We start from the raw sequence: 12,224 nt of genomic DNA, 5'->3' as shown, positions 1-12,224 counted from the left end.
GTCCACAGTCACACTCCCAATGCGCCACTTTCATCGCTTAAGTTTTCTCTTCCACCACCAAGACTCTAATCTCCAGTGAGGCCCTCGAGGTCTTCAGTAGTTTTCGCCACACTTCAGTCACTGTGTCTGTTCCCTACATCCTTTGGGTCGCACTCATGAGCCAAAATTTTGGCTTCCTGCTTCCCATTGGAACAACTCAATATCCTCATTGATATAACACAAAGCATCAGTATTGCATGACAAAATGGTTTTAACATTGTGGATGCCAAGAAAATCAAGTCTGACTGACTGACTGACTGACTGACTGACTGACTGACTGACCGACTGACTGACTGACTGACTGAAACGTACGCATAGATGGATTGTTGTCAAGGTCAGGAAGCTTGTGTGCGGTGGTGCATGTGGTCAGAAAGAATACTCCTTGATAGAATTTCAACTGAGTCCTTCTTGTGTTCTCTCTGTGATTTTGTGGTTTTTCTCTGGGTACTCCAGTTTCCTCCCAGTCCCATTGGAGGCTAAGTTACTTGGAGACTCTAAATTGCCTCAAGGTGTCAATTTGTCAGTGTGAATGATTGTCTGTCTGTATGATTTTGAATCTCTGGGGCTCTGGAGCATTTTCTTGTTACCCTTCCATATTTACATTATTTATTTAAGCATTTTCCTTCAAAAACATGAACAAATCCAAGTCAAATTATTGAAAGAACCACAGCTGTATCAGTATTTTGCTAGTCATAGTCTCGATCAGTTATTCTCGCTTAAAGCATAAATAGTGTTCTTATGTGTCTCTAATTTGTCACCCTTTGGTCCTATAAATCAGTATAGAAGCTCTTTGTTTCCACTGGCATGAGTCCTCCTAAAGTTTCCTCATAGCAATGTTGTATAGCTATGGTTGCCTTTTAATAAGACAGAACTAATTGATGTAGCTGTTTGGAGTAAAAAAACATTTACAGTCATTTTACAAGCAAGTCATTACGCTTGCAAGTAGCAGAAGAGTACTTTGTTTGTATGTTTATTCAAAGAAAAGCAAAGTAAATTTATTTGTATAGCGCATTTCATACATAAGGTAACTCAATATGCTTTACATGATTAAAAGGATTTGAGATAAAACATTCACAATGAGAATATAACAATAAAAATTACAAATATATATATATATATATTAAAAAACAAAAATAAAAGTACAATTAAAAATATCATACAGTGTAAAAACTATCATTGAAATGTATAATGTTTTAAAATTAATACATTTGTATTTCCTATTTTGTACTACAACAGTAATAATGATATCCATCCGTCCATCCATCCATTTTCTTAGCAGCTTACCCTACAAGCGCCGCAGGAGTGCTGGACCCTATACCAGCTGTCATCGGACAGGAAGCGGGCGGGGTAACAACAACCTAACAACAAAGAACATTGATAAACATCCATCCATCCATCCATCCATCCATCCATCCATCCATCACTTTTCCGAGATGATTATCCTCACAAAGGTGGGAGTGCTGAAGACAATTCCAACTTTCTTCAGGCAGTAGGTGGGGTACACCCTGAACTGGTTTCCAGCCAATCGCAGGGCACACGGAGACAGACAACTGTTTGCAATTTAGAGTCCTTCAATTACCCTATCATGCATGTTTTTGGATGTGGGAGGAAAGCGGAGTGCCCGGAGAAAACCCACGCGGGCATGGGGAGAACATACAGACCCCACAATTGTATCCCAGATTTCAGAACTGTGAGGCCAACAATCTAAGCAGATGCCCCACCATGTCACTGGTGCTTAACTAATGTTAGCTAAAAATGTGCAGTAAACTTCTTTTTAACACTGCTTGTCCTGGTTAGGGTTGCAGAGCGCTGGAGCCTCTCCCAGCTGACTGACTGGAGGGCAGAAAAATGTAGGATACACTTTAACAAACACACTAGCTTTCGCAGCCTGATGGAAGGCAATCATGGAGTCAATAAAGACAAACATTGCCGAAGTATAGAACAAGGCAGAAGGAATTATGACATCATTGGAGTGGAGAGAGCCTTGATGATAGGCAGCCATTTGATCAGCCTCGGGGTGTTATGATGAGAGCTACAATAAAGTTAACTAAAGCCAGTTAGGGTTTCCTGGTCATTTTCACACTCCACTACAAACTAAAGTTACATGCACCTGAAATCACCTTCCCTTGCTAGATTCACACTCTTCAGGAGAAAAGAATGACAGAGGTGGAATTGCCAAATTCATATACATCACAGTCATATCAGAAATTTTAATTGGCCAATAGCCAAGGAAGTGAGGAATAATTGCTGGCTGGTCTAACCCCAGAACCAAATTACTGTATGTTGCGTTTGTAATGTCTTCGGCTGAAAACAGGGCTAACCTTTTATCGAAATTAGGACCAACATGTGCCCATTTTTTCCAATAATGTCTTCACCACCTATGTAGCCGGGGCACTCCGCACACCCTGACTACACTGCGTTGTGCTCTGGTGCATAGAAGGAGACTGGACACAGAGGGGCGCTGGATGCACAGAATGCTGTCTGACTGGTGTTTTATTCCTGCATCATTTGCATCATGTGAAATGAAATCAAAAGCAGAGTGTGTGGTTCATACCATCCAAAAGGCCACCTCTCGCAGTCAGAGTTAAAGCAGATTCACATTGTGCTCTGCAACCTTACAATTTTATAAAAAATAAAAATATAATTGTATGAATAAATTGTATATAAAATTAATGAAAAATGATAAGCCAGTGATTAATTCACTGAACTGTGGTACTGCATGCGCAAGTCTGGTGTGGCGGAGAAAAATGTTAGAATAGTAGAGGACATGCATGAGGGCAGAAGAACAGCGGTGAGATGTCATGTCATGACCCATCGGTACGGAGGGAGGACCCAAATGCAGGACTCCAGAGACGCAGAGGCAGTTTGGGAAAAGTGTTTATTTGGTCCGAAGTCGGGGATCAGGCAGACAGTCAAGTGGAGCAGCGGTAGTCAGAACATCAGGCGTAAAGAGCAGGTCCGCGGACAGGCAGGGGTCGGGAGATCGATCAGAGAAGGCAGGATTATCAAAGACATCAAGTTTACGGGGTCGGTCGGAGGACAGGCGGAGGTCGGTACACCAGGGTTGATGATCAAGAATACGGGAGTCCAGGAACGGGCTATGAGTTGCGACGATCTGGTGAAGACCAGTCGTCCCCAGAGTCCTATAAATACCGGGGTGAATCAGCGAGGATGAGGCGCAGGTGTGCGCCTCCTAATCAGCACCGGTGTGCTGGGACCCCCCCCCCCCCCCAGCAAGGGCTGGACCGGCAGGACCATGACATGTCAGAAGAATTTAAGGTGGAGATGGGACTGCATCAGGGTTCCTATCAGGTTCACCAATCAGACATTCATTAAACAGGACAAAAAAGGAAGCAAAGACACCAGTTCAAGTCTCGAGAGGAGAGAGGAGAGGAACTGTCTCGTACAATTCACCACTGCACTCTCTGATTATCCTCTCCTCAGCACCTCTATTTATTTAGTTTTAAGATGCCCCTTATTTACATGGATGTTACAAAAAGGAGACGACAAGCAAAACATTTTGAAACAAGGTGTACATGTTTGTTCATGTGCGTGTGCATGTGTGGAAGATTCCTGAATACATGTGTGGTCATCATTTCTTTAACAGGCAGCAGTTCTAACAGTTCGCATGATTAGATGTTTTTGTTCTTGCTATCTCCTGCTAGGAGGCTGCCACATTATCTAGGGCAGAGCAAAGCATTTCTTTATTGGAAGCAAATGTATGATCATTATGATCACAATTATTCCTACATTCCCCCCCTGTTTATCCTACATTTGCTACCACGTTTTCTAGAGCAGAGCAAAGCATTCTTCATTGCAGGCAGAGACAGTAACTGAATTGGAGCAGAGCAAAACATTTCTTCATTGCAGGCAGAAACAGTAACTGAATTGAAGCAGAGCAAAGCATTTATTCATTGCAGGCAGAGACAGTAACTGAATTGGAGAAGAGCAAAGCATTTCTTCATTGCAGGCAGAAACAGTAACTGAATTGCAGCAGAACAAAGCTTTTCTTCATTGCAGGCAGAAGCAGTTACTTAATATTATTTACAATTATTTCTATATTATCCTCCTGTTTAGCCTACATTTGCTCAAATCCTTAAATCATCTAATAGATCACCCTTTCGGCTTACAGTCGGAGGAAAATATAGCACTAATTACTTGGAATCTTCTGGATCAGAGAACAGGTCTGGAAGAGAAGTCAAAACGTCATCATCCTGGTCAACAATATCACTGTCAATACTCTGTTGTGCCAATAGTGGATATATTTCTGCAAATTTTGAATTTGTCGGGGCAATAGCAGTGGTTATATGTTGGTTAAGTGATGCCTTTATGCAGGGAATACAACAACATCCACAGAATGCAAGAATAGCTGCAAACAGCAATAGAAACTAGGACAGAGAACACAAAATTTTTAGATTTGTCAAACGTTTTTTTTTTTCCACCACTCAGACCTGACTGATGTGGTTACACCAGAGTGCTCCTTCATCTTGTGGTTCAGGGTGCGGAGGCCTTGAATGGCCCTTGTGCGTGAGCCATCAGGTGCTTTGATATTTCGAATAAACAACACTGGTCACTGAACATTGAGCAGTCGCCACCCTTCTTGGCCGGGAGTATGTCGACCGCTATGTGAGGTTGCAGCTGGTTGTTCCCTTATGGCAATAAAGCCTGCTTCCGTATAATTACCTAGTTTCTGTACATTGTAATGTATGTAGTTGATTCTGTCAACGTTTTTATTTAGAGTTATCCATAGCAAGATGGATTCCCATCCTGCAGCAATCCCGTTAACCAATTTATACTCATCTGGTATGCAGTTGGGATGCCATTTGCATCAATGTATGTCAGATCTCCATCTTTCCAAGAGGACCTTCGCCTTCGAGAGAACCCAAGGGGAGGTCCAAAGATGGATGCGGCCTATTGTATATCCTCTGCTTTGAATGGAAACACAGTCACAGATAAGAGCAGTGATACCAGTGTACACGTTCCTGCTGCATTTATCAGTGTGTCATACAACTTTTGACCAACACACCACCACAACAAATCACTGCATGGGAGCAGTGGGGCAGTTTGCAGATGGATATCATGACACCATGTTTTGTAGAGACTTCCCACTTTAAAATCTGTCCCTGTAAAGCTAACACAGGAGATATTAGCCAATGCAACATTAGTAGAAAATATCAGTTTATCATTTACTGCCTTAGTTGTTGGATAAACACTTTTCCATTTCTGACAAGGGGTTTTAGGAGTTGTTTTAGTCATTACCTCCAGGGTACATTGTGTTGGGATTTCTGTTGGAATTACACGTATTAGTGGCCCAGGGCCCATGCATGTGATGTAACTATAGTTTACCTTGTTAGCTGCATTCTACATTAATAACAACCAGTTTTGTTTCCAATTTGTAAAAATGATAATCATAATAATGAAAAAATGTTCCTCAGGCTTTTTCGGTTAAAATACTCCCTCCATAGTATACGTACTCTTTTGTGTGGCATTCGGGTTTAAGGTAGCATTAAATTGGCAAATGGTGAGAAGAAAGTGGGGGTTTCATTTAGCATAAGCCCAAGGATGGAATCCCCAGCAATTAGACTCTGCCAAGGAATTGAAAAAGTGCTGAACTGATTCACTGGAAGGCACACATGGAGTCCTCCTCTCATGCCTCATGCCTCCCGTATAGTTGTTTACCAAAGTAATTTGAAATGAGGTTGCGCTTCTTTATCTTATGTGTAGTAGGCATAGTTGACTGAGTATAATTATTGGTTCTGTTGTTATGTATTTTTGTCAGCTTTACAGGTGTCCAAAAGTAGCATATGAACAAAAATATCATTACGGCTGTCAATGTTGCAGCCCAACATGCTATCATATTATTTAGCCATTTTGAAGTCATGTCGACCAAGTCACCCCTAAATGAGTCAAGTGTCTTTTAAATCTTCACCAGCCTTCAGGTATTTTCAGATACTATAAATCTGCACCCACAGTATGCTGGTCTTTGCTCACCTTTCCCCTTGGGTGACTCAGCTGAGATGACCTTTTACCGTGTGTAAGGTGTATCCACATGTTTCTTTCTGCTATTTTGTCCATGTCATTCAGCTCTTGCTCAGTCTATGCCAGTGTTCGGATAAAACTGCATGTACAGTAGATGTTAATTGATAAACAGACATAGGATGAATAAACAAATGGCAGTAATAAGGTTATTAAAGCACAGTAACTTGTTACTTTTTTTTTTTTTTTTTTGATGGTGTAGTGGAGGGATGATGCACTGATTGGAGACGGTGGCACTAAAGAAACAACAGGAAGCAGAACTGGAGGTAGCAGAAATGAAAATGCTGAGGTTCTTGCTTGGTGTGAACAGGTTGGATAGGATTAGAAATGAGCTCATTAGAGGGACAGCCAAAGTTGGATGTTTTGGAGACAAGATTCAAGAGAACAGACTTCGATGGTTTGGAGTGAGTAAATTGGTAGAAGGGTGCTGAGAATGGAGCTGAATGGCAAAAGAGCAAGAGGAAAACCAAAGAAAAGTTTGATGGATGTTGTGAGGGAGGACATGAGGACAGTGTGTGTGAGAGAGGAGGATGCACGAGATAGACTTGGATGGAAAAAGATGACATGCTGTGGTGACCCCTAACGGGACAAGCTGAAAGAAAAAGAAGACAATAATACACCTGCATCTGTGACTGGATTAGCAGAAATAAAGTAAATACAAAAAAAAACCCACATATATACAAATAATAAAAAAATCAAAAAGACATTTCTCACAGGAACACTTCCATGTTAGTCAGCAATAGATTTTAAATATGAACTCTAATAATTGTAATCTCTGAATCCAAACAATGGTGCACATACCTGCATCATATGAAATGAAATCAAAAGCAGTGTGAGCTTCATGACATCCAAAAAGCCACCTAGCTTAAAAGTTACAGGAGAGGTGGATGTTTCATCTGTAATTCCATGTGCTTCCATAGTTGGAGGGAAAATACTTGACGCCTTCTCTTTCTTTATATATAGATATGTTTATTTTTGGAATAGACACACAGCGAACAGAGTAACAGTCTTTCCAGTATAAATCAATACATCCCATAATGCATCAGAACAAACAGAAACGCGCCGTTACAGCTTATTGGTGTTAGTGGATCACGTGACCACCCCACTGCATATCTAGTTTCAAAACAAAATCCATATAATAAAAGAAAATATGAGAACATAATTCAACAACCCACCATTTATTACCCATTTATTTTCCCTTCATTGAGCATATTTCTTATAAAATGGTATTTCACATCAATGTGTTTAGACCTGTCTATTCTCTGGATTTTTGCACAGTGCTATAGCACCCTAGTTGTCTCCATGAATCGTAGTACTGTCACGTAACGGGGCTCAAGGGTGGACCCAAATGCACGACTCCAGAGACAGCAGACAGTACAGAGGAAACCTTTATTCGGTCCGAGGTCTGAGATCCGGTAGACAGTCCAAACAATCCGAAGTACTAGTACGAATGGGCTTACGAGGGTGGTCAGTGGACAGGCGTGGGTCGGTGCACGGAGAGCAGAAGTCAGGAAAACAGGAGTGCGGGAACGAGGCATCAAGCACAACGATCTAGCGGAGGACAAATCGTCCCCCAAGTCCTATATATACTGGGAGGCATTAGCCGGGACAAGGTGCAGGTGTGCGCTGACTAATTGGCTGGCCAGGCCCAGCCTGTACAGGAAGCCCGGAGCATGACAGTACCCCGCCCCCCCTCAACGGCCGGCTCTGGACAGCCCAGGAGCATCAGGGTGAGCCGCATGAAAGTCCCTGATGAGGGAGCGGTCCACGACGAAGCGGGAGGGGATCCAGGAGCACTCCTCCGGGCGATATCCCTCCCAGTCCACCAGGTACTGGACCCCCCTTCCTCTGCGCGGGAAGACAGCAACCGGCGCACAGTATACACCAACCCACCGTCGACCATGCGGGGGGGCGGGGGGGACTTGAGCGGAGGAGCCAGCGATTCGGGCGAAGTCTGCTGACGTGGAACGTAGGGTGCACCCTCATCGACCTGGGCAGTTTCAGCGAGACGGTCGAATAAGTCCTATTGCCAGGGACTTCTCGATGTACTCCCTCATTGCCTGGTGCTCCGGTCCTGTCAACGAGAACAGTTTCCCTCTGGGTGGTGAGGAACCCGGGAGGAGTTCGATGGCACAGTCGTAAGGCCGATGCGGCGGCAGAGCTCGTGCTCTAGACTCCGAAAAAACCTCCCTCAAATCATGGTAGCAAGAGGGTACTGTGACTAATTCGGCCGCGGTGCTAAGCTCGGCAACTTGGATCCCTCTGTCCTCCCCGGCGACGCCACACTGCTTGCGACAGTCCTCACTCCAGGCCCTAATCCGACCCGTGACCCAATCAATGTGCGGATTGTGTCTCTTGAGCCACGGGCTCCCCAATATTATGTCACTGTTACAAGAATTGAAAATGTGGAAACTTATACGCTCTGTGTGCCCCTCCGGAAAGTCCATACGTATAGTTTGCGTGCGGTGTGTTACACGGCAGAGGAACTTGCCGTTGGCGGCGTACGCAACCCGAGGAAGCTGCGTGGGGAAGGTTGCCACCCGCAACGCTTCGACTATCCGCGGATGTATGAGGTTCACCTCCGAACCAGAGTCAATGAACACGGTCACCTCGCAGGAATGAGCCTCTGTCCCGACTGTGAGGTGCAACAGTGATCGCTCCGTCTTAGCGCCAATATACCGCACACTCACCGGCGTCGAGATCCCACGGTCGGGGCGCTTCGGCCGGGTCGGACAGCGGGCGATTATGTGTCCCAAACGACCACAGTAGAAACAGCGCCCCTCTCGTTGCCGACGTAAGCTCTCCTCCGCTGAGCCGCCAAGCCCCTCCACTTGCATGGATTCCGATGAAGCCGACAACACGGGTGGCCGGGAAGCAACCGGGCTGAGACTCTCCCTCTCCTCCTCCCTCAGGCCTTCCATCTGCCTCTGCACGGTGAGGCGCTGGTCCACCTTGAGGGCCAATGCAATGAGGGAGTTTAGCGAAGGCGGAAGATCCATGGCAACGAGGTGGCCACGGATCTGTGGGGACAGTCCCTGTTAAAACGCGTCATGGAGGGCCTTCTCATTCCAACGGCTCTCGGCAGCCCGGATCCGGAACTCAATAGCGTAGTCGGACACCCGGTGACGTCCCTGGCGAATTGTCATGAGTGAGGACGCCGCCTGGCGTTCCGGAGCCGCGTACTGGAAAACCTGGGTGAGCGCGCAGACGAAGCTCGCCCATGAGCGACAGATCTCCGAGTTACGACTCCACTCGGCGGTGGCCCATGCCTCCGCCCTCCCCGTCATGTGGGAAATGTCGGCTGGGTCCATGTTCTGGCTAGATCGTTCTGTCACGTAACGGGGCTCAAGGGTGGACCCAAATGCACGACTCCAGAGACAGCAGACAGTACAGAGGAAACCTTTATTCGGTCCGAGGTCTGAGATCCGGTAGACAGTCCAAACAATCCGAAGTACTAGTACGAATGGGCTTACGAGGGTGGTCAGTGGACAGGCGTGGGTCGGTGCACGGAGAGCAGAAGTCAGGAAAACAGGAGTGCGGGAACGAGGCATCAAGAACAACGATCTTGCGGAGGACAAATCGTCCCCCAAGTCCGATATATACTGGGAGGCATCAGCCGGGACAAGGTGAAGGTGTGCGCTGACAAATTGGCTGGCCAGGCCCAGCCTGTACAGGAAGCCCGGAGCATGACAAGTACAACTGTACATTTTGTTATCCATCCCATTTATCAACTGAGTAAGATAAATGCTTTCTTGAGTAGCAGAAGCCAATGCAATATATTCTGCCTCACAAATTGAGAGAGCAACTGTTGGTTGCTTCTTTGACTTCCATGAGATTGCAGGACCATTTTGTAAGGCTGAAGCAGTACCCTGTGGTACTTCGTCCATCTTCAACTGAAGCTGCCCAATCAGTTACTGAAGGCTATTAATTTTAAATCCTCATCATTTTTCTTGAACTAAAGCTCATAATCACTTGTACCTTTCAAGTACCTCAAAACATGTTTGGCAGATACAAATTTTTCTGCTTTTGGTTTCGCCAGTGCTTGTAAGCTAATGTCTGGTCTGGTACAGGTCGTGGCATAAATCAAAACTGCCAACAATTTCACGATACTCTTTGGGATTCACAATCTCATTTGTATCTCTCTCATTTGTTTCTGGTTTTGGTTCACATGGCGTGTAGCGTGGTTTACAATTCCACATTCCAAACTTTTCAAGCATTTTTAAGATGTACTTTTTCTGACTCATTTTGATTTGTTCACTATCATTTTCAAACTCAATACCCAAGAAGTATGATAGATCCCCTAAATCTGGAATCTGGACTTCATTGTCTCTGGAATTATTAGATCATCTACCCAATTGATCACTAAAATCACATCATCTTCAAACTGTTTTCTATATACACAGTGGTCAGATACATTTCCTACAAAGTTATCTTTTTCCAAATGATCATGTAGAAGCTTATACCAATTTCTCCCAGATTGTTTCAAGCCATAAAGGGATTGTTTTAATTTGTACACCAGCTTCTCTCCTGTCTCAGATGTCATTTCAAAACCCTCTGGTTGGTCTAAGAAAATCTTTTCCTCTATAGGTGCATGTAAATATGCTGTTTTGACATCCATTTGGTAGACGATGAGCTCATTTTTGTACACTTATCTGCATCAACGCTCAAACTGATGTAATATTTGCTGTTGGGGCAAATGTTTCGTGATAACTGATACCCTCTATTTGACTATAACCTTTCGCGACATATCTGGCTTGATAGATTTTTCCCCCTTTCGTGTATTCTTTGATGGCATATACCCATTTTCCTCCTGCTGCATTGCGACCTTCAGGAAAAGGGGTCAAATCAAATGTTTCATTTTCTTGAAGTGAGCGTAGTTCTTCCCTCATAGCGTTTTCCCATCTGGACGCCTCAGGTGACGACCGGGCGTCACAATAAGTTTGGGGTACTCCACACACAGACCTGAAGCACTAATCAATATTTGTGTGAGTTCCATCATTGTCTTGAAGGTCTGTTATAGATTCATCTCGGTATTTTGGAGCTTTTCTCTCCCTTCTTGAGTAGTGATGTTTCTGACTATCCTTCGATCCTATGTTTGAGCCGTTTTTGTTTTCACCACATACCTTTTCTGTGGTGTTATCATGTAGTTGCAGATCTTTACTGACACTTCCTTCATTTTTATTTAGGGATTGGTGTTCTGTCCTTTCCTCATGATTACAGTTTCTGCCTCTGTGACTTTGAATTTCTGAATCCTCTTCTTCATCTGTTTGTGTCTGTTGTTCAGCACAGTTCTTTTTGATCACTTTTACCAGTCTGTGTTTTGACACTTTCCCTGTTTGTGGATCATACACCAGGTATGCAGGGCTGTTTCTACTACACCCGACAAATATTCCTTTCTCACATCTGGGGTCTAATTTCTTTTGGTCATGTTTGTATGCATAGAACTCTGACCCAAACACCCACATTTTGGAGAGGTCTTACTTTCTTCGTGTCATCAGAAAATATGGGGTATTTTTGGTCCTGTTATTGTAACATCTGTTCCGAATATGAGCTGGATTTTGAACGACATAAGGCCATAGTGTCTTTGGTAATGCCTTTTCAAGTAGCAAGCACCTTCCCATCTCAAAGAGCCTTCACCACTGTGTTTCAGCAGTTCCATTTTGATGAGGAGAATGTGGAGAAGATTTCTCATGTCTAAAGCTTTTTTCTCTCAGTAGTGACTGAAAGGTATTGCCTGTATATTCTGTACAGTTATTAGACCTAATGCATTTTACGTTCCCAAATGGCGTAATGTCTGCAAGAATTTTTTTTATTGCTAATGTGGCATCATTCTTATATTTAACGAAATATATTGCCCCTGAAAAATCATCTGTGAATGAAATGGCATATCTATAGCCGTCTTGACTGGGCGGTTCGATGGGGCCAGACAAATCTGTACGGATCAATTCAAGAGGTACAATAGCTTTTGGACCAGCTTTCCTGTTTCTGTTGTTGGTAAATTTTCCCTGTGTACAAACATTACAGTCTATTTTTGTGTTACCTGTAATTTTCATACCATCTACCACATTTGGTAATTTTAATACATCATCCACATTGCAGTGTCCCAATATCTCGTGCCATGTTTTAACATCACAAGTTAGACTTACTTT

This window comes from Syngnathoides biaculeatus, chromosome 8 (assembly GCF_019802595.1).
Source record: "Syngnathoides biaculeatus isolate LvHL_M chromosome 8, ASM1980259v1, whole genome shotgun sequence".
Classification (NCBI taxonomy): Eukaryota; Metazoa; Chordata; class Actinopteri; order Syngnathiformes; family Syngnathidae; genus Syngnathoides; species Syngnathoides biaculeatus.
Note: the sequence above shows the minus strand (reverse complement) of the source record.